Source organism: Dermacentor silvarum, chromosome 4, assembly GCF_013339745.2.
Source record: "Dermacentor silvarum isolate Dsil-2018 chromosome 4, BIME_Dsil_1.4, whole genome shotgun sequence".
In the NCBI taxonomy this organism is placed as follows: Eukaryota; Metazoa; Arthropoda; class Arachnida; order Ixodida; family Ixodidae; genus Dermacentor; species Dermacentor silvarum.
The window spans coordinates 112,058,097-112,080,811 of record NC_051157.2 but is presented as its reverse complement, the minus strand read 5'-3'; the positions used below and the strand labels follow the sequence as shown (position 1 = coordinate 112,080,811).

General features: G+C 47.0%; 1 protein-coding gene across 5 annotated transcripts in view; it reads left to right on the top strand.

Annotated features, from left to right (window-relative positions):
- The window catches only part of LOC119450503 (uncharacterized), a 228,589-nt gene that overhangs the window by 144,898 nt on the left and 60,976 nt on the right, over positions 1-22,715 (top strand). The window contains exon 1 of one of the 5 annotated variants that reach the window (XM_037713980.2): positions 1,582-2,883. The exons of the other annotated variants lie outside the window; for them this stretch is intronic. The gene's annotated coding sequence lies outside the window, so the exon portion shown is untranslated. Of the gene's footprint in view, positions 1-1,581; positions 2,884-22,715 lie in introns of those variants that run through there. 5 annotated transcript variants of the gene reach the window in all.

Sequence of the window (22,715 nt, the reverse complement as noted above, 5' to 3'; positions counted from 1 at the left end):
CTCAATCAAATGAACACTGGGCATAATAAAATCCGTTATCAAACAGCTTGCACCGCAACTTAATTATGCTATCGTTCACTCATCAACGAGAGCAACAGTTTCACTGTCGATTTATCCAAGATCTATCTCACAGCTCATGAATCCGGCTAAGGGTTTATTCTTGATAAGCTTTACCTTAAGTGAAAGTGAAACCAAGTCATCCGAAGTTCAAGTCGGACACGATATCGATCTCGAGTCGATCGGTATTAAGTATTTGTATAAAGTCTTTGCATTTATAAAGTCTCTTTATCATACGCAACATGGCGAAATGATTTTGTGTTAAGTGTGCCTTGCTAAGCACAGCGTAGGCTACAGCCGATCTCATAACAAAAGAAAACAGAACCTGAGGTTCTGCGCATGCGCTGTGTCGATTGCCTTATACCGTTGTTACGAGGCTCTTTCGATCGCGATCGAAAGTGTCCGGTGTGAGTGAGGCACAGCCCTCCAGCAACGTAGTTTGTAAAGTTCCCCTATTTGTGTTAGATGTTGACAGGGGAGGGGGGGGGGGGGGAGAGGAACTGCATCATCGTGGCCGCGCCCACGTCCTTCTCACAGAACGGGGGCGTTTGCCCCTCTCACGTTCACCGGTTCACCGAAATCCTCGCTCCGCATCGCGCGGAATTCGACAGTTACGTAGCTACCGTTCCACGTCCGCAAAGCCCGACGTGCCGCCGGTCGCGTATGCATCCTCGATGTGTATCTCTATACCCGATCCTGGAAGTCGTGTCTTCTCCTACGACCGCGCGAGAGGGCAGGACCGGAGGGTGTACGAAAAAAATTGAAAAGTTTACTGAGAAGAAAGCAAATGGATGCGAGTCGACAAACTCGAGAGAGAGAGAGGGAATGCAAACTGCCCGCCGGCGACTCGAGGGCCAAGGGTGCGCCAGGCCAGCAGAGGGGCCGAGGGCATCGGAAGACCCGGCGGCAGGTCCAAGGAGGCGGCTCTGACGGCGACTCTCGAGAGTGATTGCATGGAAAGGAAGAAGAGGGTGGCGAACGTAGTCAATCTCACGCAAGAGAGAGGAAGGGGCCGAAAGAAGAGTGAACGGCGAAGAACACGAGGAAGGGGAGAAGGGCCACTGGTTTCCTTCTCGAATCGCCTGGAATTTCCGGCTGGTTGCGGCGGCCGGCCGACGGCCCGCGTCACTGTGGGAAGCGATCTCCCCTCAACCAAAAAGCGCGTTTGCCGTTCGCCAAACGGGCTTCTCTCGCCCACAGGTATCTCTCCCTCGCACACGCTCTCTCGCGCGCATAGCGCGAAAAAGGATCGTCATTTTTTTTTCTTCTTACTTTTAATTTCCTCCGCCGCGCTCCTTTCACTGCCACCCCTGTATACCAGCGCCCGCCAACAACCCACCTTCTTCTTCACCACTCTCCTGTCGCACCCACCACCACTACACGACACAACGCCCCGCTGCAGGTCGCAGGGCGAAACTCGCGCGTCTCTTCCTCCTCATCCTTTTCCTCCTCTCGGAATCTTATTTCTCTCTCTCTCTCTCTTTTTTTTTTTTTTTTTTTGGTTCCTGCTCGGGCTGGTTTACGCTCGCGTCCTCCCTTTTCGTGACGGTTTCTCCCGCGCATCATTCAAGAAGAGGACGTCGCCGGCGACGTCTTCTTCCGACGGCGGTCCCCCCCTTCTTCTAAAGAAGAAACGAACTTTGCCGCGCACTGCCTTTTCCGTCTTCGCCCCCGGTGCAACCCCGCTACTCACGAGAGAGTGCTGCGCTAACTCCCCGCGTAAAGCGCGATCCTTCACTCCGCAATCCGGCGCCGGCCTGCAAAGAACAGCCAGTGCAGGGCCTCACCATCGAGCCGGTCGCCGCGACTGTGATCGCTCCCCGCATCGTGAAAAGGAACCCGGATCGAACAGAAACGAAGGCGACGGCCGTCCACTAGCAGGCTACGTGCAGCAGCAGCAGCAGCCAGTCAGCCAAGTCAGCCAGCCAGCCCCCCTCAAAGCCAGGCCCGCTCTCCCCCCACCTCTTTCTTCCCTGCCGGCGAGAGTTGCCCTACCGCCGCCACCGCCGCCGCCGCCGCAGAATCGTCCGAGGTTGTACTACGCGCAGCCACCGCGCGAGTTGCCGCGACTACTTCTTCGCCGTGGTGGTGCTGCTGAGCGCCGGTCGACGTCGTCGTCGTAGTCGCCGTCGTCGCTGCGGGCGGGGAGATTGGAGCGGATACCGTCGCGCTGCTGGCATCGCTTCGCCGCCGCGGCTCCAGCCAAAACGTCCCGGTGGTGCCGCCTTCCGGAAGGGCCCCGCCGTTCCATCTTGGCCGAAGGAAGTGTCTTCTTCTGTGTGAGTGCGTGAGCCGTGCTCTCTTCAGCGCCGTGGTGGATACACAGACGACCGTCGAGACAGGTCCCGTCTTGAAACAGCTGCCGCCGCCGCCGCTCGCTCTGAGCTCCGCCGCCGAGACCCGAAGGAGCACTATCTGTTTGTTCTCTGTTTGCGCTGCATCTCCTGATTGTCTCGCTCGAGAAGTTATTTCTTTATTTGCGGAATACGCCCGCATTTTTCTTTTCCCGTTCTCTCCGCGTGTTTCGAGTTCGCATCGTCTGCTGTTCGTCTGCTCAGCGCGGCGGGCACAACCAGTCTAGGTGGTGTTGGCACAACCCCGCGACCCACGGAGAGAACGCCACCGCTACCGCTGTATCGGCTGCTCAGTGTGTGCTTGTGATTGTGTGTGCGTGTGTGCGCCTGCTTGTGGCACTGTGTGAAGAATATAAAAAAAAAAAATCCAGCCGTCGTTCTCGGCGCCGAACCCCTCCTGTTCCCGTGGTCGCTCTATCGCGGGGGGTCAAGACGGCGGCCCCTGCTGGCATTGTCATCGTGAGAGCGTCAGGTGCGTTTTTTGCAGGCATTGTTAGTTCCTTTCTTATACTCTGCGTTTGTGCTCTCTATCTGCATGTCTCCGTGACCTGGCTTTCCAAAATTTTACTGAAGGCCCCGTCCATTGCATTTTGCATGAGTCTGATATATACTTGTACGTGTAGATTATTTGATTTCCTCCAAACGCACCAGTTGAATGCGCGCCACGTCGGGTAACCGGCTTTGATGCGTCCGAGGCACATCTGTCCGACTGAGTTCAGCAAAATTTTAGTAAGATCAAAGTTTATATATATATATATATATATTGTTTTTTTCTAGCGTGAGATTGTGTGCGCGGTGTCTGGGAAATATCCCCCACGTACATTCTTGATTCGGAATGCGCCAGGTATGCGTGAGACATTCCCAAGCACCATGTTGTAGGTATTCGTTTTTCTGGGTATACCGCGAATGTTCATGGATTTCACCGTTTTTTGAAAAGGAGCGAAGTATAGATTCCGTATAGAACATCTCATTATGTGCATATGAAATTACGGTAATCGGAAGCAAGTGTGCGATATCACTTTTTTTATTATTAGTTGTTTATTTGCAGATTCCGTATTTAACGGCCATATGTTTTGGGCAACAAAGCAAAATGTAGTAGTATTTGTTATTGCAACCTCTATACTGCAATGGCACGTGGTACGCATCTTGCTAAAGTATACCGTTCTAATCAGAGCAGTGGTTAATGTAGAACTCCCGTCTGAAGATTCAGGCCAACGCTCATTTATCGCATCTATGCAACAAATGCTCGGGTACGAGATTTTAAGATACGAGATCTGGCTGTATAAAAGCAGGAACGAGTTGCAGATGTAGTTTTCAAGTCGGATACCCGCACTTAAAAAAAAAAAAAGCGTGTACGCGCAGGAAATGGTAAAATGATCGCGGATAACCCCCGTCGACGGAGGCAGCTGAATCAACCTCGCGGGGCAGGAAACGGCCTTCGCTATTGCGCATGCTAGGAGACACTTGCCCTTGGTGGCGGGAGATTTACGGCGCCTATACTAATGTCAGCTGAAAAGAGCATAGCCAAACATTTAAAAAGAGAGAGGGAGAGACGAGAACGGAAATTACCGCTAACTATTGGTGAAAATGTATCCCCGATGGACACAATTGCAACATTCTATATGGGAAGAACTATAGGGGCCGCATCTAAGGCTTATCCCTCGTAGATGTTGTTTACCATTGGCCGGTTGTCTTAGCTAATATAATATCCGTCATCGCGATTGGCCAGTGTCTGTTCTTATACGAACAGTTTTTGCGTGTGTAAGCCTTTCGCTCAACAGTTTTGTTTTTTCCTTCGTTTCTTTCGCTAGATTTTTTTTTAATATCTAGCAGCTAGATTTCTTAATGAAGCCAGCGTTTCGCGTTGGGAACCAATTGCTCTGCGGGAGTCCAGCAAGTATCTCTTTCACGGTTCTTGTAGCACAGCAGTCGTGTCACAACGCACTTATACGAATTGTGTTTTGGCTTGTTTGTCAGCTTTTTTTTTACGTACAGTAGTAACGAAGAAAAGGAAGAAACATGCGGAACGCGAACAAAGCACTATACCAGTAAGTGGGAACCTTACACCGTATACACGACATTTCACAGTACACGCGACTGTACGTTGCATATAAACCAACACTGTTTTTTCTATAAGCAACGACACCGCCGAGACTCATACCCCCCACTCGTCCCCTTCGCACCATTCTGTATTCTTATGTTACCTAGGTCTCCCTGCAACTTCGCTACTGGACGTAGCTTATACAGGAAGTCTCGGCGCGATTGTATTGCGTTCTCTCTCTCTCTCTCTCTCTCTCTCTCTTTTGCTCACGCTGGTGAGATCACGCGCAAAGCTGCGGGAACAAATGACTTCCTCCTCACACAGCCTTTCTTCCGCCTTTGTCGCCTTAAACGGCAATCTTTCGGCTGCTATCGGAGTCAAAAATAACAATGTAGAAATTAAAAAAAATTAAAGAAGCAACACGCGGTGACTGGGCAGTGTAATTGCATAATTGCCTCACGCCAGTGTGCTTAGACCGCCAAGCGGACCGCATCGAGGGTCAAATTCACCCCGTGGAACGTCATGCTGAACCGAGTGGACTTTCCTCTCACAAAATGCAAAAGAAACCCCTTACTGTAGTAGTAGTAGTAGTAGTAGTAGTAGTAGTAGTAGTAGTAGTAGTAGTAGTAGTAGCAGTAGCAGTAGTAATAATAATAATAATAATAATAATAATAATAATAATAATAATAATAATAATAATAATAATAATAATAATCCCTCTCACTATCAAATTTCCTTGGCCGCCTGTGTATTGCATGTAATTTCTTGACCAAGCGAAAACGAGCAGCCGGAACCCCCCATTATGTCAACCTCACCAATACATTCACTTAATAAAAAAATAAAGGCACTCAATCGCTGTTTACTACAGAGTTGTACCGGCGCACTTAGCAGAATACGTCAAGATACATAGGTGTGCTGAGTTTGAAATGAAGCGTAAAGAGAAGAAGAAGCGACGCCGTGTAATATCGAAACAACCACGTAACAATATACATAAATGTTAAGCTAACATGTTTATGTACATTAAATATATAGTATTTGTATACCGTAAGAGAAACGCATACGAAGAAGCACACCAATGAGGACAAATAGTCCTAAAGACACGATGGCGAATGTGATGAAATCAAGCGGGATTTCGCGTTGTTACGTGCAACTTGGTATGAAGTACAGTAACAATAAAACGTGCATGTGCAGCATGGAATATATCCACCGCAATAAAGAAATACTAGTAATTAACACAGTCGTATTTTATACTAAAACGTTTTACTGGCATCCATCCGCACGAAAGAAAACCTATAAGGCGGGAAAGCGTATGCTAGTGAAGGAGACGGGCCGCCATACAGACGCAAGTAGATGGTGCCAGCTCGGAATGAATTCATTATAGGTCAATTTGACTAATGTTTGACCTCGACGCCTAAGAAATACGGCAACGGCGGAAACGGCGCGGGGTCGACGACGTCGAACCGGGGAGTTGCGCTGGGCGGTGTGTGGGCGTTACGCCGGAACGGGGCCTCCTGTGACGTAATAACCGGGAAAACGCAAGACCGGGGAATGCGTCGAGGGGCTCGGCTGTAATAGTAACGAAAAGAAAATAAGGAAGAATTACATTGGAGTTGGGGCCATCGCGGGACGTTCTAGATTTCCTTTCCTTTTCTTTCTCTCTCGTCTTCTTGGAATGAGAGAGTGGAGTTTCTAATTATACACGCTTATAACCGGGTATCCCGCAGCCAACCAGAGCTACTCGGTTGCAGTTCGTTACTCTCGTATCAGTAGTGTACGTTTACGAAGATTAGCTTTCACGCAGAATCTACTTTAGTAGCCATATCGTAGACACTACGATATCTTAAAAAACACGAATACGTACGCACCCCTTCTTCTCTGAAACAGCGTAAATTGTTGTACACATCCTACTAAAGAAAAGAAAAAAAAAACGTAATGAAAAAAGAAAGGAACAGTTATGCAAATGTCCTACGAGTGAGTGAAAATTCTCGCGTGAGTACCTCAACGGTCCGCAGGGTATACATCGCAACGCGTGTCGTTAATTACGACGGAAACGAAGTTATACTTTATGCGCGTTCTGCGAAAGGCAACAGCACACATTCGTTAATGTCTCAGTTTCGCTGATAGCACCTAAACGACGCGACAGAACTGGACCCTTCACGTAACTATGTAGAACTAACAGACCGACGTGCACAACGTTCGCTCCGCTCTTGTGGTTCACCGCGGCAAGCGAAGCTTCCTGTTTACACGTCAGGAATGGTTCCGGTGTGTTGTTAAACTTTTTTTTACCGTCCGGTGCAATTGCTGGCATACCGTGAACCAGCTCGTACAGCGTTAGATAAAGCGGGCATATTTATCGACGCAACAAACGATACCACCACTGTCCTTATCCGTACTCGCTAAGTGGTCGACGTGAATGGATTTGCAGGACCCTACCGGTGGTCCGTGCGATAACTGCTGCCTTTTTTTTTTCTTCCGTACCGAGTAGAGACAAAAAAAAAAAAAAAAGGCGAAGAAAACACGAAGAGAGATACAAGACGCATTCACGTAACGTACACCGCACACTCGCGGGCACACACACGCACAACAGTCGGCGACACGACCTGCCTCCTCCACTGAATATGCAAATGAAACACGCGTAAGCTCCAAACGCGGACACGAGACGCTTTTTTGTCTCGAGTCAGGTTCGCACTTACACGTGGGGCAAGCAAGTGAAGGGAGCCGCTGCATAAAAAAAAAAAAAAAGAAGAAGAAAAAAGAAAGGCTAGGGCGCCGTGGCACAGACGCCAGAGGAGGTGTAGTGCGTTTTACACAGACATTCTTCGTCGACTGGGAGCGAACGACCGCTGTTTATATGTCGGTGGTTAAGTTCGTGCGTGAACCGTGCACTTCATTATTCATGCTTGTGGGACCCGACGGCGTGTCGTGAACTTAAACAGCGTGGGGGACTCTACGTTTTTTTCTCGTTTTTTTTTTTTTCTTGTGTGTATGTGTGTGTGCGTACGGGAGAGGGGGGGGGAGGGGGGGTTACGCGCTGCAACGTGGTTGTGTAGGCCCGTGACCTGGAACTACGCTTTCACCTTGTTCATTTAACAATACCGAAGTGTCCTACAGAAGAAATAACGGGGGTAGCGTGAGAGACAGCGCTTTGTACGTTGCATATACGTCCTTGCTCGACGTAAATTTCGTGTTACAAGGCGGATTCCTCCATTCTCTCTCTCTCTCTTGCAAGGTGAAACTAAAACGAGTGGGGTTTGACTAAAAGTTGGGCACTATTTCTAGAATCATGTGTGTCCTGGATTACTTTTTTTTTCTTTTACTAACGAACGAAGACTAGCAGATAAGTACATTTTTTTGTATTCTAGTATTTAGTATCATTGAAGAATGCTGGCAAGGATAATTAGAAAGCTATATATTGTCGGTTCCTCTAAGCCGGTCTACAACCTTGACTTGGGAAATCGAATGATTCAATGATTCTGGCGGGGAACCGCGGACTGAGCTATAAAATAAGGAAGTCTCGTGACGCATGACAGCGGAAATTGAACATCTCTATGCCGGTGCCATTTGTCCTGCAGGGGTTCCTAATCTAACTAATCATGGTTACGATGATAAATACACTACGCAAAGATTTCGCCCCCTAAGCCGCTCTCTTGAAGAACCCTATAACTCACTCACAGCAAAAGCTGAGCGAACCCTTGGTCCGCTAGATGAAAAAGCGCTAGAAAAAGCTTGCTTAGAACCTGTCGTTGATCGCTGCTATGAAAGGTCGTACGCACTCGTCTCTCGAGCAGACCACATTGATTTCACATTGTTGTTTCGAAGAACGAAACACCACAGCGTAATAAAGACAAGGGCAAGGAAGCGATGCACAGGACAGGAACACTGTGCACTGCCTTGTGCACAGTGTTCTGTGCGCACTGCGTATTGGTCATTGTCTTTATTGCGCTGTGATTTTCCTTCCTTCGTTATGAACCCTATAGCCTGAGAAAGCGTTTTCTTTCTTTTTTTTTTTGATTTCGACTGGAATAGTTAAACCCACGACCGTGAAGAGGAATATCGTGATCTTTTCGATGATGTCCTGCTTGCGTATAAGTCATAGCACATGCTCGGCGCGAAGCATCCATCCTTAGGCCCAAGCACGGCATATATTAAAAAAAAATTACACCGTTATATTGCGGCGCTGCCGTTTATGAATTTCAATATGCGTATTTTTAAAATTTTTTCATACTTACGTAATGATCTATAGCCAAGACAGCGCAACACACGTAACGCTGCCTTTTTAAGGCAATGCTACACAAGAGAGTATCGTAGTCGCCTCTTCTTATCCGGTTTATACTATTTACCCGCCGTCTATACGCCGGCACAATCGTTCGTCGCATCTCTTCCTGCGTGCGCCCCATCTCGGGCGGTCATTGCGAAGAAAAAAAGAAGAAAGCCTCCAACTCGAAACAAGAAAGGAATCGGCGAGAAAAAGAGAAATAGTAAAAATAACAGCCGGTAAAACGGTCACAGCTCATACTCGAAAGTAAAAAAAAAAAAAAAAAAGAATGAAAAAGAAGTGAAAGAAAGTGGAAATAAAACGAAGCGGCATCGTTGGTGGAGAAAACGACGGGGACGAAAAAAAAAATGAAGAAAGGGAAAGGAAGAGGGAAACACGCCGTGTCTCCTAACCACGTTCTTCCTAATGGTTGGTCGTCGGCGTGACATTAGATTTTCCCGCCTGACTGCGCGCACGCGCGCGCGCGCGCAGGCAGACACACACACACACCGTCGTTGCCTTTCTTTGACGTGATCGCAAAAACTGCCTAGCGCTCTCTTTCTCTCTCTCTCTCTCTCTCCGGTGGCGGAACAATGATTCGTGCACGCGTCTCAGGCTCCCTGCTTCTTCTAGGCGTCGTCTTCAAACGCGTGCAACGGTGACGACCGGCCGGCGGCGCGACGCACAATGGAGTCATCTCTCTCTCTCTCCTCGCTCAGACGCCTCCGAAGAGATGAGACGCAGTGCGCGTCACACGGTAAGAGTGTAGGAAGAGAAGGCGGGACTGGCCGGCCGGGTTTGGTTATGGCGAGGCACGCAACAACCATATACTCTGGTGCGTGTCTTCTAGGCGTAATGATGTTACTTTCGGCAGGCGCTTTCCCGTTCTCGAGCACGTTCGCTGGGGCGCCATGTGAACACACTCGCCTTGTAGCCGCTGCTCCGTGCTTCTTAAATATGACGCGACGAAAAAGTTTCCAGGGGTCCTGTGTATCAGGCTCGTGCGCCGCGAGTTTCGTAATACTGTCGAATCCTGATATAACGAACCCGGATATTACGAACCCGGATAAAGCGAATTGTTCGCTATATCGAATGCGCGAAACTCACGCAGACCGATACTCGCGGAAGATAACTCTCTCAGAAAGAACTGGACATTGGGTGTATAGAAATCCGCGGCCAGCGCCAGAAAGCCGCTGGCCGCCACAAACGCAATGTTCAGGGGATTTATTATGATTATTTTGTTGTTATTTTTTTATTGTGCCCTAGATGGGTGGCTGCGCCGGTACAGTACCGACATTCGAGGCAGTGGACTGGAGCAGGTAGACACAATCTCGCGCATCAAGAATGTCATTCCAACTCTTAGTGTCGCTGAGCAACAGTTCAAGGTATACACGGCAAAATTTTGCGCAACTTCAGAGCGTGGGCGTGAGGTGAAACGGTATTTGTGGTCGCGAAAGCTGACGCGTTGGCGAGATGAACGAGACGGCTATCCATGTGGCCACGCGTCTAAAGAATTAACAAGCTGGAGAACTAAGTCGAGTTATACGACATTTTTCATTCCGTGTTGGATAACACCTGACAATTTGCGTGTCTCGGTAAAGCTGAGGAAACGGTTTGTGGCCTCGAAGCGGTGGAGGACGCGAGGCCAAATTCGCGACGTTCTTCCTTGTCAGTGCTCTTTGCCATTGGTCGCCAGTCTTCGCTAATAATGTGTCGAGCATCGTGATTGGCTAGAATTTTCTCTTATGAACAATTCCCGCGTAAAAGCTTTTCGTTTATACTGGCGTTTTTCAGAGTGCTAAAGACGTCACGAAGCGTTTTCTTCCTTTCAGGTTTTTCAGGTCTCTCATCTTCCTTATATCAACACAATTTACATAGTCCCGCGGTGATCCTAGAAAAATATAACTTACTTACATCATATATACAATAATAGCATACACGGTTAGATCAGCTTATACATGAAACCGGTATTATCATATATGCAGCTATTTTGTGCGACACCTGTTTAACTCGATCTTACTAGCTCATCACGTGACGCTTACAGTGCAACAGACGGTCGCTTTTCTTTGCTCGCGTAAAATTCCCATAGATGACTGTGTGATAATAAGCATATTAGTACCCGTGGAACAGCACGTAAAACATACACAAGGTCGCACATTTCGGCGTATTTCCTCCTTGATCTATATGTACACTTCCTTTCTAAACTTCCTTCACACAACGTCGCACAACAAACTCACAAGTTATTATTATTATTTTTTTCGGAAATGTCGAAATGCCTGCAGTCGAGACGGCTTCCGCTTACGTTGTTGTTGTTGCCTCAAAATATGGCTCGTACATGTTGTTGCTATTATATTTCTTTGTCTTCCTTTTTACGAACTACTTATTTTTCTTTTTTTTTTTTTTTGCAACTTGAGTTGCTATTATCGCTCTTTCGCTTTTTATGGAGCCGCTATTATCGCTATTGCTTGAACGCGCCATGCGCGGAAATCAACAAAGGAGCTCGTTTTAAGTGCGAATCCATGCCAACAGCACGCATTTCAGTAACTTTTCCTATAATTTCAAATAACTGCCTCACGTCTGGTTTAGCGAACTGTTAAATAGCTGTAAGGAATTTTTCGCTCGCTGAATCTATTCCGTAGGCTCGACTTTCGCGCCATTTCTATTACAATGCAATTGACTGCGCACAGCGTTTGGTAGCGAACAGCAATTATTATTATTATTATTATTATTATATTATTATTATTATTATTATTATTATTATTATTATTATTATTATTATTATTATTATTATTTGGTATATTTATACATATACACACAAGGACACAAAGTAAATAGGGAGGGAGCAAGCTGACAACTGCCACCGAGAGGGGCACAACGCCTGCCTACTCTTTTAGGAGGAGGGAATAAAGGAAATGAAAATAGGAGGAAAGGAAAGAGGAAATAAAGAAATAACGGAGACTCAGACAGAAGAAAACAAAAACACAAATCTATAAACGGGAGGCCAAGTCAGCATCCATCAGAAATGTTAGCAGGGCTCGATGGGCCTGGTCACGTCGAGCAGCGCACCCCCTTGGAAACAGGCAATCGTCAAGGGTAATTGTATAGCTGTAACGACACACTTCATTTATCGTTGTCCTTCGTTAATACGACGATTTAAAGTTGCGGAGAACCAGGCAACAAATGCATTCGTTGCCGGTGTTTCTAATTATACCGCAATTATTCACCTAATTATTCGATCAGTCAATCTGCTACACATCAATGTGATCAGTCTGGTACATTCACAACCGCTGCACACGGCACGCACACACCGTTGCATCGCCGTTTGGGCATCAAACGGCTTAATCTCGTTTTAAGGCTCGAGAAATCTACGCGAGGCACGTGGTAACTTTCAATAGACAGTTTTAGTTTAGCGTTAGCGTAATAGCGGGGTTACGGGAAATAGCGTTACCGTTCCGCAAACGAACTTTGCAGAAAGAGAGTTTTAGTATAGCGTGATAGCGTAGTTTACGTGCGGGACGCTATTCCATTACGCTTTGAATTTCGCATACACAGGGCACCTAATTCTATGTGTGTGTGCGTCCGGAAAGTGCGATATGCAGCGGAATGGAAGCAGGAGCGCGTTGTATTTTTACTTCACATGTCCGTCGATCTGCAACGAAACAGACAAGCAGTACAAGCTGTCTACCATAGCCTCCAAAATCTTCCCATCTCAGAGGCCATATGCCGTCGTCGCGCCTATCTCCCAACTTTATCGACAGATGGCGCTCGCATCTCAGAAAAAATTTCTCTCGTTAGGCTTAGGCGCGTTCGAAACGAGAAGCGATCTCGAAAATTCCTCAAGATTAGCCATAACACTCTCTCGGCGAAGCGGCATTAGACTAAGCATAAGCCGTTTACGCAGTCATTTGCTACGAACGAAGTGAATTCTACAAAAACAACGCCAAATTCAGTTCGAAGCGGGCGACCGCGACCGCCGCCATGTTTTACGTACACTACGTACACCACGCTAACACGGTAACGTTAACTCTGAGAAATAGCGTGCGCACGGTAAACGGTATGGGTCGGTTAGCGTTCTGCGCATGCGCACTTCGATCCCGCTATTCCGGTACGCCCGCTATTCCGGTAACCACGCTAAACTAAAACTGTCTAATGAAGGGCCCGAGTGAAGCGATCTCGATATCCCACTCGCGCGACCAGCTCAACTGGCTTCGTGCAACTTGGGAGGGCGCACAATCGCACGCGTATGCTCTGGCGTGTTTACATTCGCAGCCAGTACATGCAATAAATCAAAGCACTCGCGAAGTGAGCGCACGGTCGTCAAGTGTAGTTTCCCGCGTTGCATGCTACGGGTATCGTAGCAGGGACAGTACAGAGTGGGGAGTCAAGCCAAGACTGCACACAAGTGGAGAAAAGAAACGTCGGCCTTGGAAGGCGAGCGTCAGCGGGTCTATTCGCATGTATGTGTGGCGGCGTTTCGTATAAGACAGAGTTCAACAGACAAGGACGACAGTCCCGCAACCAGAACGAATTAAGCGGATTGCAAACGCGCGTTGGAAAATCCGAGTTCGGTACGATGCAGGTAGCGTCAGCCTCGGGGAAAAGTTGGTGTGTGTTACGCGCGTTTATGTGCGGTGACTTTGGAATGTCAGCAGAGACGGCAAACACATCTTGTGTAACGATTCTAAAGAGCGAAGCTGCTGTGGTACACAGACAGGCTTACGCTCAGGCGGATTACCACACATGACGACGTTCGCTTGATGGGGGTCGGACGTGTGCTGTATACCAAATTCATCCGAGCAGAAATTAAGTAAACAAATAAATAAATAAATAAATAAATAAATAAATAAATAAATAAATAAATAATAAATAAATAAATAAATAAATAAAGTGTCCGCATACATCCTGCGCTCAACGCCCTCCCTTCTTCATGGACTTAATACCTACCACAGCATAAGTACGAGAAATAACCTGTTCTATATTGAAAAGTTCACCGAAATTTCTTTTTCTTTTCTTTTTTTTAGACATGGTAGGAGAAGGAGATGTTGACATGTAGATAACGTGCCGCCCACCCCTGTTTTTATGAACAGGATGGTATAGTTACACATATAGGGCAGCGTTCACTCTCTCCCTCTCACTTCTTTCTATTCCCCATTTCCCTTACCACCAGTGTAGGGTAGCAAACCGGGCACTCGTCTGGTTGACCTAACTGCCTTTCTTCTCCTTGCTTTCTCTCTCTCTCTCTCTCTCTTTCTCTTGCTACACTTAAACTAATACCTTGTTTAGAAGAATGAGTAGAAGAAGAGCTAATGCGTACGCAACGCCATTACAACACAGCAGTCAAAACAAAACAGCGACGTCACAAAGGGAGTCTCAAAGCAACAGCGCATACAGAACGACGATATCGCATGGCATGCAAGGCGGCAGCATACAAATAAAAGAACACTCTTCTGAGGAAAACGCTTCTCCACATCCCGTTGGGTTGCCTCCGCACAACATTGCTTTGGAGTGGGAGAAAATGATCAAAAAACACGGGGATATAGAACTCAAATGAAAAGCCTTATACTTGACTTTGATCTAAGTATCTATGTGTATGCCAAAGTTTTCACATTATTTATTTTGTTTGAGGCACAACATGGCGTGTTACTTGCGGTCGCGGGCAGAATACAAAAAAAAAGAAGAGAAAGAATAAAAAACAAAATAGGTGCTCATAGCTAGTAGGTCTGCCACCTAATGGACCAAAATAGAATACGCAAATTTAACACAAAGCGTGTTTTTTTTTTTAATGAGTCGTTAACTTGTCTCGCTCCTGCTCTTTACTGAATGTTTTTTTTCTACTTAATTCCCTATGTGCTTACCACAAGCACTACGACACCCTTCATGCCTCTGGAATGCGAAAAAAGCCCGTCCCCGTCTCGATGCTCCATCGCACCGCCGCAGTGCACGTCCTGCATGTGGAATTGACTCTATTTAATGCACCGTATACATTGACAAATAGGCGCAGTGGAGAGCCCCGCTAACGCGCTCTCCGTTTGTACAGTCTACCACAAAAGCTTACGGACCATGGGATTCACGAAAACGTTCAATTCCCGAGCAGCTTGTAGCAGTAGCCAGTAAAAGTATGTAAAATGTTGTTAGCGTATTGTAGTCGAGGGCCGAAATGCAAATGCCAGGCTCCGTGGTGAGGCTGCGGAGATATTCAGCTTTTCCTTAGATTTCATGCTCCGCAATATTTTGTGGTTGAGTGTACGCCTTCCCGATTACAACGCTGCTTAAAGGCACTATAGAGAGACATATCAAATCAGTTTAATAGGCAGATTAAGTATTCTTCTCAAACACAATTTTTCGTTAATTTAGCAGCAAAAAGAAAGATTGATTGCTATAAGAGAAAACGCAGTCCAAGCTTCACCTTCTTGAACTTCGCCGCCAAAACCCCAGCACCCGCGCGCTATACGTAAGTGTGACGTCATAAGCATTTTCTCGTATCCAAGCTGTCTTGATGCAGAAAGAGTTCGCGCAACTTGCTAGATCGAGTCATCAGCTCCTTTAGGATTCAGTGTATAGTCCTTGTTTGCGAGTAAAAACTTAGCTGAACCCGAGCGGACGATGTCAAAATTTGTGACGTCATGACGTGCCAGTGCAGGACATTCAAGGCGGCGGCGCCATTTGTGTTTCCTTTTGTGTGTCTTTCCTGGCTTACTAATCCTTCCTCACGGTACGGGTGGTTTTTTTCGCTATTGTTAAGGATGACTGTGCAGTCAAACTTATTGCAGTCAAATGACCCGGCTATGGATAACTTACCTTTGATCTTTTGCTACTAGTAGTAGTAGATCTCATTTACTTTTAGTATACTGGCAATGACAGCGCTAATATTGGTGAAATTTAACTGCCACATAAACGTTCAACATCGGGCTCTTTTTTTTAGACGAAATCGCGGTTTAGGTGTATCTCTTGTAATGTGTAACGGCTCCTTTCGCGTGACCTAGGGTTTGACAGAGTGGGTTCATGTATGGCGGTAATGTGTGTGTGTGTGTGTGTGTGTGTGCGTGCGTGCGTGTGCGTGCGTGTGTGTGTGTGTGTGTGTGTGTGTGTGTGTGTGTGTGTGTGTGTGTGTGTGTGTGTGTGTGTGTGTGTGTGTGTGTGCGTGCGTGCGTGCGTGTGTGTGTGTGTGTGTGTGTGTGTGTGTGTGTGTGTGTGTGTGTGTGTGTGTGTGTGTGTGTGTGTGTGTGTGTGTGTGTGTGTGTGTGTGTGTGTGTGTGTGTCAACTTAAACCGCAGTAAATTGCCCCGATGCTTTCCTTGGCTAATATGGTTATAGATAGATAGATTTATTTATTTATTGATTTATTGATTGATTGATTAAACAAAGACAACCGCGACCCCAGGCGTTTTGCGCTTGCTCCTCGTTGCGCAAGCGCGCGGCCGCATTGCTTCGTCCTGCTGTCCTCGTTACTGGACACCTTTCATGATCATCTCGATCGCTCAGTTTCCATCGAGCTTGACGCGCGGTGTGCGTAATGCAGGAGCGATCGAGCGGGCGTCGGGTTCTCCCCGCCACCGCGGGCATCGGCGACTGCAACCCGTTATTTTCTCGTCGGAAGTCATTAGTGGCGCTTGTCAACTCCGGAGAACGCGGCGCAGACTCGTGCAACACCGCGCGTGCTTTGTAAAACGCCCGCGTTCTTGATACGCCTGTCAGCATGTACGAAGACTCGACGAATGCTGGGCGCGAGTCGGCCGTCACAATGACGGCTCATCAGACATGCCCTTGATACTTTGAAACTTGATGCTAACGTAACGGTCGCAATCCTCAAGTAATTACGGGCAGTTTGTATTTAGTACTAAAGTGCAAGATCATAAGCTGTGCCCTACCACTAAAAAATTTTTAGTAGAATTTCTTACTGTTTTTTTTTATTCTTAAAGAAAAAGTATTGTTAAAAGAAGCTTTCATAAAGACATTTTTTATACCTTTGAAACAAAATAAATTTCACTCTTTTCTATAGTTTGTTGGTGCTCAAGATTTTCTTTACCGGTACTTGAATGAAATCTCTCTCGACTTTATTAGTGCTAGGTGAAACACTCACTCAGTATGCCCAGTCACGCATAAATATCACTGTATACACAGGATCTCGTACGGCATGAAAATTGAAAGGCGCCCTCGCTAGCACCGGTGCCACGGGCATCGTATAGCACGTCTCGCAGCTCAAAGCACGGCGTTTAATGCATATACATTGGCCCGTGGGGTTTATAAAGTGCCCGCAAGAACAGACGGAGTGATGTGTGTCCTAACTGCATTGGATTTTGCGGCTGAAGGTGATCGCTTTATTTCCTACGAGTCTCTGTCATAAGTGAGTCTTTGGTTCTGTGGATGTATAGACGCAGAATTAAGAAAGCCGGAATACATCGCCCTTGGCAACAGGCACCTCTATACGTACTACGTGGCTAGCCGTCAACGCTGTCCCTCCTATAAGCCTCGCGTTGTCTGCCCATTGGCTCTCGGTCTGTCTTTGATTCGCGCTGACTTAGTTGCCCTTCACCCGGTCACAGCGTGGCGCAATTCTTGTTTACACTCGTCGGTGAACAAGCTGCTACCTGCTGCCGCAGCGCGGCTAATTGCGAACAGACGCAAAAGCCGTGTAAGTACGTGTGCGTACCCTCTCGTTAATTAAGACATACCGCACGCTCCTAATTAGAAAAAAAAAATACGTCTGGAACAGAGCTTGCAAGTCAGTGAAACCAGCGACCTAATCGGCAGCGGTGTACACTAACAATTAGTGAACGTCCAGAGAGGCACGTGCTCTGAGCTGCTTGTTGCCAAGCGCAACTGCGCTGTGTGCTGCAAAGCTATTGGTTTATGTACACACACATCCAGTTGGACTAGGTCGCGTGCTGTACCTCATAGTGGATCAATGCAAATGTCTAACACGTCTGATATGCGTGACTCATAGTTACGGCAATCCGTTGATCTTTTCCCGGCGCTGTTGAGGTGACCTCGCAAGAGAGACGGTTACGGCGCTGCACTTATCTCTTCATCTTCCTCCAAATAATCACTGTCCACTTCATTACAATGAGCATCCGGTCATTTTAAAATTGCGTGATCTGTCACATTCCAGAACACTGCTCGATATCACTGGTGATGAACAAAGGGCAACTGATCAACGAGGTAACAAAGTCGCTGTGATTGCGTTTCGTAAGATAATTTTACGTCGAGCCAAAAAGAACTTGAGCATTGACGCGATGAATGTAACTCATTTTATAAAAGAGTTCTTTGTACTAGCGGGTAAGTGATAAGTGATTTCAGTTATTTTCGGATCAGCTGAATATTTCGATGTTTCTGAAACGAATTATTATGATTGGACAAATGTAAGAATACTTCTGCCGTAATATTGTTGGTTCACCGAAATAGATAACAGTGAATTTCAGTGCAACTTAAAAACTTGCACTGGGCAGGGTTATGCTCAAACAATTTCGACCATAATGATCCATAACCTCATTATCAAACTTTGTGACGTAGCTATAACAACTTATTATTTTGATGAGCTTCGCCGTCAGTCACAATTAGATTTAAAGAGAAAGCAAAGAGTTCAATGGTAGCTGAAGATGTCATGAGGCTGCGTGGTGAATGTGCGAAATTATTCCAATTCAGCAAAAATGGGTAAATCACTAATCACTTCAGTAACACTGTAGGTATAGTCTGCAATCGCGCAGACACCACTGCTTTCGTCGAACGCAAGGTCTTATACGCCCGGCTAAACGTTTCCGACTTAAAGCTTTGCTAATCGCAGCTATGTCGCATCATCTCCAATTCTTCTCTTATTTTTTATTTTCTTTGTATTCTTGTTGTGCCCATTCTCTCATTTATCAAACTACCGACGTGTCAGACCCGCATGCAAATCAGTCTCTTTCACGCCGACCTTCACTCTTTTTCGTCGGCCGAAGGCGAGCCACTCCGCGCTTTGTCCCTAGCTCCGCCTGCGTCCGCCCGGTCAGGCATTATTTGATCACGTCAAAAGAAAGCGGTTAATTGTGTGGAGGTTTTTTTTTTTTTTCTCCATGACGCAACGCTCACGCTTTATTCAGCTGACATCACGCCCTGTCTTTTGAGCCGCCGCCGCCTCGCTTATTCGTTATAGGCGGTGGGGCGTTTTCTGTGCCCCCGCGTTGACGCGCTTTCGCCACTCTGAGCTATGCGGAGTCTGTAATATCGGTTGCTTTCGTCAAATTAACGAGGGGAAAAAAAATAAACAAGCAGCCTTGAGCTTTGAACTCATGTACTGCGACATCAGCAGGCTCTCGCGACAGACACAGTCATATTCTCAGAAAACAACTTCTTCGCGATGCAACACGACGCCCTATTCGTGCGCTTACACTATTACCCTTTTGTGGCCTCAGAAATACTGGCACACATGCCACAGCTCTCGGAGTCTGCGCGATGCACGAAGCCACCAAACAAATTGCTAAGCAAGCGGCCAAATTTGCGTGGTCGCGCGGTGGTTAGCGCGCCCCGCGTGTACATGTCACAACTGCGCATTACCGCAGAGATGCGAGCTTGATTACTAGTGGATTTTGTTTTTGAATCGTCACATGGCGAGGGTGAAGCTGAGGATGAAGAGGTGGACTAACGATAATGACAGCGAGTTGATAAGGACAACTGCATTATACGATGAAATCGTAGCAGAAAGGACAGATGGGCGCAATGTTACAATGGCGCGACTATCTGTTCCATCCACTCTATTTGTTTAAGTTATGTACCGTAATCGTCCAAGTTATAGTATACTCGCGTTTGCCTCTGGTACGGCCGTGAGAGGGAGAGATGAGAGAGGAAAGGTAGGGAGGTTAACCAGATGCGTGTTTTTGGTTTGCTACCCTGCACTGGGGTGGGGGAAATAGGGACTGAAAAGATGGCAAAGGGAGAGAGAGAGAGAAAAGGTTGTTGTAGTGGTGAATCACTGATCGTTAATAAAACGAATATGAAAATTGACAACGGAAGCTACGGAAGAAATGAAGTGATCCTCTTATTTGTCTTTACAGCGGCGTTAAAAAAAATGAGGTTGGAGAAACGAACTGTTAAAGTATAACAAACAAGGACACAGAAAATATAATGCGGCATTTCTTTCCTTTGATTTTTCTTTCTCCTTACCGCCCCTTTGCTATTTGAAGGGCCTATAGTCAACAGCCTTTCAACACGTTGCCGCTCCTTTTCGCTGTTAATCATTGTTTATTATTACGTTGTTGTTGTTGTTGTTCCCACATGTCTCTTTTCCACTTCCAAAGCCAAGGGTAACTGGCTCGCGCAAACCCATTTCAGACCCAAGGATCGATCGCCGTTCCGATGTGTCGCAACGTTACGCTCGTTCGCGCGCAGACACGTACTATATACATGCACCAGGCGTGCCTCGCTCGGAGGCAGTCATACTAAACCCGCGCCCCCTTTCCTCTCTTACTGCTTATCATTTGCTTTCCTCTGGTCTCTGCCATCCAGTAGCGCTATATAAAGCGGGAAAGCCCGCAATCTCGCACTCGATCGAAAAGCACTCGACGGTGGCCGGCTGATCACGCTCTTGTAGGCGCTGGGAATGCCGAGACGATGATTCGGCTTCGAGGCAATAAATGAGGCAGCGATGAGCGAAGAAGGCGTGGACGAGCTAGCCATGTCGATAGTATAGACATTGCCGTCTCTCGCTTCGGCGTGATTGTGTGTACGGGGTAAGTGTATGTGTGCGCGCGCGCATATGTCTATAGTATATTGGCGAGCTCCCGCGAGCTGGCAGAGTCTTTCACGCTTCCGTCATTGCTTCAAAGCTTCGACATCGCCGGTCACCGCAAAGTGGGGTTTTACGTCAGTCGCCCGACGCGCCGGGCACTTACGCGAGTGACGTCACAATGGGGAGGTCGAAAATGTGCCCATAGGCTGGCGCTTGTTACGTTGTTTTCTTTGGCTTGCCGTTTCGGCTGCCCAGTTGTTTACGCTTGCGTGAAGTCGTTTGTCCTTGCGTGGCAGCCGGAAAGGAGTGTATGCCACATAATGTGGAACTGCTCTCATTATTTATTTATTTTTTATTTTTTTATTTATTTAAATTTGTTTATTTCGGTATGACGTTCCTTCAATCTCCAGCCAGTGCCACCTATATCCAGAAGCCAAGTCCTTCAATGTACATTAACGCACTTTTCCTTATTAACACTAACTTAAGATTGCTCGTTAATGGTTCTTTTCTGCTCAAAGCGCACAAAAGATTAGGATTGGCTAATGCCTGTTTCCTGGTACCAATTAAGAGGGAACATTGAAACGTGAAAAAGAGGGAGAGGGAGAGAAGTGATAAGGGAAAGGCGGGGAGGTTAACCATGCTGCTGAGCAAGGCTGACTACCCTGTAATGGCGAAGGGGGAGTAAGAGGTCAATTGAATGAAAAAGAAAATGCTCGCAGCACGCGCGCACACACGCTGAAAGCATTCGTCGTCCAGTTTGTCACAAGCGGTCATATATTAAAGAGGTCAATACATACGAGTGTGTTAGTAAAGTGTCGTGGAAAGGGTGGCCCTAATGTCGCTCGCTAACAAAGCCGTTGACGGAGCTTATGTGGGAAAGTATGATTAACTTAGACTCTTGTGTAGTGCTATGTTCGCGAAACAACCTACTCCATTAGCAGTACGTTTGACAATAATAAAGTGAGTTATAAAATAGATACAGATGCTTGTAAATGGCTCAGCCCGCGAAAATTTTTGGAGGTCTATTGGCTGAAGCCATTCGTCCCGCTTTTTTTTTTTTCAGCGCAGTTCAGCACGGAGGACTGCTCGAAAGCACGACTTGGTCGTCATTGAGGTGTTGTCTTTTCTTTTTTTTTCTGTAGGTGGCGAGTACACAGTATACCTGTTTCTCGGCTCAGGAGATTCGGACTGCTTTCTCCATTATTAGAGGCGCTTTCTGTCTCACCTATAGAGATGTTCGTGTAGGAATAAAACGTCGTTATGCGTCGCATCATTTTTACCTAGTATCATACAAGTTAAATTCCATGGTATACCTGATGTTGTATTCGTAATTAGCAAATGAAATCGTCATATCCTCTTCATCGTCTAAATCAATCGATATACCAGGAAGTATATCATACCTAATTGAGGGGGGTAGGGAGGGGGCTATGCGTGTTCCTGGTCTTCTATTTCACTGTTCGGAATACCACCATCACTATAACAAGAATGCTATGCTTATTAGCTACTACTACCACTACTAACTACTACTTTTACTACCAACTACTACTACCACTACTACTTCTACTACTACCACTACTAACTACTACTACTCCTACTATGTTTATTCCTAGTTTTTCACTTCACTACCGATGACGCGCCACCAGCACTTGCTCTGCATCCGTATCTAAGCCTTCATGGCGCAACCAGTGGGAAATGGTGGTTATTGACTGGGCTATTAAAGACAAGCGGTATTGTACACTTGCTGCAGAAATAAACAGCAAGGGCTCTACTTGCTTGCCTACTTCATACCTTTTCGGCTTACTGGGAACCTTTATTTCAGCGCTGACGGGCGAAAGCGTTTATCCGCTCGTGCGATGACGCCACGCTGCCTCGTGGACGTCTGCCAAGCACATTCGCTCTCGCATGCGTGTGTGTCTGCTTGGCGCGGTGTGTTTGCCCCGACGGTCATGCAGCGCTTAGTTGGGAAAACGAACAGGGGTTGTCTCACGCCTTGTTATGCGCGGGCAATTTCGTCTGACACGGATGAAATCGACGGGATAGGATCGCTCGTCTCCGGCAGGCCGTACAGCGTGGACGACGGCTGTGTCTTTGCGGAGCGGACTTTCTGTTAATCGGAGAAAGTGAAATCGTCCGGCGAATCGGAGCTCTGCTGTCGGCGAGGGGGGTCCCTTTGCATGTAAGCGGAGGTGTGTATAGTACTTACCACACGCGTCGTCGCGTTTCTCGTAGCGTATGCAAAGCGGGTAAAATACGGACTCGTTGACAGCTGGTGCGGAGAGAGAGAGAGAGAGAGAAAGAGGCGTATTA